The sequence below is a fragment of the Megachile rotundata genome, unplaced genomic scaffold, assembly GCF_050947335.1.
Source record: "Megachile rotundata isolate GNS110a unplaced genomic scaffold, iyMegRotu1 scaffold0032, whole genome shotgun sequence".
NCBI classification, from domain to species: Eukaryota; Metazoa; Arthropoda; class Insecta; order Hymenoptera; family Megachilidae; genus Megachile; species Megachile rotundata.
Window position 1 is genome coordinate 1332807 of NW_027473329.1, and position 5150 is coordinate 1337956.

Here is a 5150-nt window from a genome sequence, read left to right on the forward strand (position 1 = left end):
TGTGTGATTGAGTGATTGTGTGATTGTGTGATTGTGTGATTGTGTGATTATGTGGTTGTGTGATTGTGTGATTGTGTGATTGTGTGATTGTGTGATTGTGACTGTGTGATTGTGTGAGTGTGTGATTGTGTGATTGAGTGATTGTGTGCTTGTGTGGTTTTGTGGTTGTGTGATTGTGTGATTGGGTGATTGTGTGATTGTGTGGTTGTGTGGTTGTGTGATTGTGTGATTGTGTGATTGTGTGATTGTGATTGTGTGATTGCGTGATTGTGTGATTCTGTGATTGTGTGATTTTGTGATTGTGTGATTGTGTGATTGCGTGATTGTGTGATTGTGTGATTGTGTGATTGTGTGAGTGTGTGATTGTGTGATTGTGTGATTGAGTGATTGTGTGCTTGTGTGATTGCGTGATTGTGTGATTGTGTGATGGTGTGATTGTGTGATTGTGTGAATGTGTGATTGCGTGATCGTGTGATTGTGTGATCGTGTGATCGTGTGATCGTGTGATTGTGTGATTGTGTGATTTTGCGATTGAGTGATTGTGTGCTTGTGTGATTGTGTGATTGTGTGATTGTGTGATTGTGTGATTGTGTGATTGCGTGATTGTGTGATCGTGTGATTGCGTGATTGTGTGATTGTGTGATTGTGTGGTTGTGTGATTGTGTGATTGTGTGATTGTGTGATTGTGTGATTGTGATTGTGTGATTGCGTGATTGTGTGATTGTGTGATTGTGTGATTGTGTGATTGTGTGAGTGTGTGATTGTGTGATTGTGTGATTGAGTGATTGCGTGCTTGTGTGATTGCGTGATTGTGTGATTGTGTGATTGTGTGAATGTGTGATTGCGTGATCGTGTGATTGTGTGATCGTGTGATCGTGTGATCGTGTGATTGTGTGATTGTGTGATTTTGCGATTGAGTGATTGTGTGCTTGTGTGATTGTGTGATTGTGTGATGGTGTGATTGTGTGATTGTGTGATTGCGTGATTGTGTGATCGTGTGATTGCGTGATTGCGTGATTGCGTGATTGTGTGATTGTGTGATTGTGTGATTGTGTGATTGTGTGATTGTGTGATTGTGTGAGTGTGTGATTGTGTGATTGAGTGATTGTGTGCTTGTGTGGTTTTGTGGTTGTGTGATTGTGTGATTGTGTGATTGTGTGATTGTGTGGTTGTGTGGTTGTGTGATTGTGTGATTGTGTGATTGTGTGATTGTGTGATTGTGATTGTGTGATTGCGTGATTGTGTGATTCTGTGATTGTGTGATTTTGTGATTGTGTGATTGTGTGATTGCGTGATTGTGTGATTGTGTGATTGTGTGATTGTGTGAGTGTGTGATTGTGTGATTGTGTGATTGAGTGATTGTGTGCTTGTGTGATTGCGTGATTGTGTGATTGTGTGATGGTGTGATTGTGTGATTGTGTGAATGTGTGATTGCGTGATCGTGTGATTGTGTGATCGTGTGATCGTGTGATCGTGTGATTGTGTGATTGTGTGATTTTGCGATTGAGTGATTGTGTGCTTGTGTGATTGTGTGATTGTGTGATTGTGTGATTGTGTGATTGTGTGATTGCGTGATTGTGTGATCGTGTGATTGCGTGATTGCGTGATTGCGTGATTGTGTGATTGTGTGATTGTGTGATTGTGTGATTGTGTGATTGTGTGATTGTGTGATTGTGTGATTGTATGATTGTGTGATTGCGTGAATTTGTGATTGTGTGATTGTGTGATTGCGTGATTGTGTGATTCTGTGATTGTGTGATTGTGTGATTGTGTGATGGTGTGATTGTGTGATTGTGTGGATGTGTGATTGCGTGATCGTGTGATTGTGTGATCGTGTGATCTTGTGATCGTGTGATTGTGTGATTGTGTGATTTTGCGATTGTGTGATTGTGTGATTGTGTGATTGTGTGAGTGTGTGATTGTGTGATTGAGTGATTGTGTGCTTGTGTGGTTTTGTGGTTGTGTGATTGTGTGATTGTGTGATTGTGTGATTGTGTGATTGAGTGATTGTGTGCTTGTATGATTGTGTGGTTGTGTGGTTGTGTGATTGTGTGATTGTGTGATTGTGTGATTGTGATTGTGTGATTGCGTGATTGTGTGATTCTGTGATTGTGTGATTTTGTGATTGTGTGATTGTGTGATTGCGTGATTGTGTGATTGTGTGATTGTGTGATTGTGTGAGTGTGTGATTGTGTGATTGTGTGATTGAGTGATTGTGTGCTTGTGTGATTGCGTGATTGTGTGATTGTGTGATGGTGTGATTGTGTGATTGTGTGAATGTGTGATTGCGTGATCGTGTGATTGTGTGATCGTGTGATCGTGTGATCGTGTGATTGTGTGATTGTGTGATTGTGTGATTGCGTGATTGTGTGATTGTGGGATTGTGTGATTGCGTGATTGTGACTGTGTGATTGTGTGAGTGTGTGATTGTGTGATTGAGTGATTGTGTGCTTGTATGATTGTGTGGTTGTGTGGTTGTGTGATTGTCCGATTGTGTGATTGTGTGATTGTGTGATTGTGTGATTGTGTAATTGTGATTGTGCGATTCTGATTGTGTGATTGTGTGATTGTGTGATTGTGTGATTGTGTGATTGTGTAATTGTGAGATTGTGTGATTGTGTGCTTGTGTGATTGTGTGATTGTGATTGTGTGATTGTGTGATTGTGTGATTGTGTGATAGTGTGATTGTGTGATTGTGTGATTGTGTGATTGTGTGATTGTGTGATTGTGTGATTGTGTGATTGTGTGATTGTGTGATTGTGTGATTGTGTGATTGTGTGATTGTGTGATTGTGTGATTGTGTGATTGTGTGATTGTGTGATTGTGTGATTGTGTGATTGTGTGATTGTGTGATTGTGTGATTGTGTGATTGTGATTGTGTGATTGTGATTGTGTGATTGTGATTGTGTGATTGTGATTGTGTGATTGTGATTGTGTGATTGTGATTGTGTGATTGTGATTGTGTGATTGTGATTGTGTGATTGTGATTGTGTGATTGTGATTGTGTGATTGTGATTGTGTGATTGTGATTGTGTGATTGTGATTGTGTGATTGTGATTGTGTGATTGTGTGATTGTGTGATTGTGTGATTGTGTGATTGTGTGATTGTGTGATTGTGTGATTGTGTGATTGTGTGATTGTGTGATTGTGTGATTGTGTGATTGTGTGATTGTGTGATTGTGTGATTGTGTGATTGTGTGATTGTGCGGTTGTGTGACCGTGATTGTGTGATTGTGATTGTGTGATTGTGTGATTGTGTGATTGTGTGACGGAGTGATTGTGTGACTGTGTGACTGTGTGACTGTGTGATTGAGGAACTGTGTGATTGTGTGACCATGATTGTGTGACCGTGATTGTGTGACCGATTGTGTGACCGTGATAGTGTGACCGTGAATGTGTGAATGCGTGATTGTGATTGCGTGATTGTGATTGCGTGATTGTGATTCCGTGATTGTGTGATTGTGTGATTGTGTGATTGTGTAATTGTGTGATTGTGTGATTGTGTGATTGTGTTATTGTGTGATTGTGTAATTGTGATTGTGCGATTGTGATTGTGTGATTGTGTGATTGTGTGATTGTGAGATTGTGTGATTGTGAGCTTGTGTGATTGTGTGATTGTGATTGTGTGATTGTGATTGTGTGATTGTGATTGTGTGATTGTGATTGTGTGATTGTGATTGTGTGATTGTGATTGTGTGATTGTGATTGTGTGATTGTGATTGTGTGATTGTGATTGTGTGATTGTGATTGTGTGATTGTGATTGTGTGATTGTGATTGTGTGATTGTGATTGTGTGATTGTGATTGTGTGATTGTGATTGTGTGATTGTGATTGTGTGATTGTGATTGTGTGATTGTGATTGTGTGATTGTGATTGTGTGATTGTGATTGTGTGATTGTGATTGTGTGATTGTGATTGTGTGATTGTGATTGTGTGATTGTGATTGTGTGATTGTGATTGTGTGATTGTGATTGTGTGATTGTGATTGTGTGATTGTGATTGTGTGATTGTGATTGTGTGATTGTGATTGTGTGATTGTGATTGTGTGATTGTGATTGTGTGATTGTGATTGTGTGATTGTGATTGTGTGATTGTGATTGTGTGATTGTGATTGTGTGATTGTGATTGTGTGATTGTGATTGTGTGATTGTGATTGTGTGATTGTGATTGTGTGATTGTGATTGTGTGATTGTGATTGTGTGATTGTGATTGTGTGATTGTGATTGTGTGATTGTGATTGTGTGATTGTGATTGTGTGATTGTGATTGTGTGATTGTGATTGTGTGATTGTGATTGTGTGATTGTGATTGTGTGATTGTGATTGTGTGATTGTGATTGTGTGATTGTGATTGTGTGATTGTGATTGTGTGATTGTGATTGTGTGATTGTGATTGTGTGATTGTGATTGTGTGATTGTGATTGTGTGATTGTGATTGTGTGATTGTGATTGTGTGATTGTGATTGTGTGATTGTGATTGTGTGATTGTGATTGTGTGATTGTGATTGTGTGATTGTGATTGTGTGATTGTGATTGTGTGATTGTGATTGTGTGATTGTGATTGTGTGATTGTGATTGTGTGATTGTGATTGTGTGATTGTGATTGTGTGATTGTGATTGTGTGATTGTGATTGTGTGATTGTGATTGTGTGATTGTGATTGTGTGATTGTGATTGTGTGATTGTGATTGTGTGATTGTGATTGTGTGATTGTGATTGTGTGATTGTGATTGTGTGATTGTGATTGTGTGATTGTGATTGTGTGATTGTGATTGTGTGATTGTGATTGTGTGATTGTGATTGTGTGATTGTGTGATTGTGTGATTGTGTGATTGTGTGGTTGTGTGATTGTGTGATTGTGTGATTGTGTGATTGTGTGATTGTGTGATTGTGATTGTGTGATTGCGTGATTGTGTGATTGTGTGATTGTGTGATTGTGTGAGTGTGTGATTGTGTGATTGTGTGATTGAGTGATTGTGTGCTTGTGTGATTGCGTGATTGTGTGATTGTGTGATGGTGTGATTGTGTGATTGTGTGAATGTGTGATTGCGTGATCGTGTGATTGTGTGATCGTGTGATCGTGTGATCGTGTGATTGTGTGATTGTGTGATTTTGCGATTGAGTGATTGTGTGCTTGTGTGATTGTGTGATTG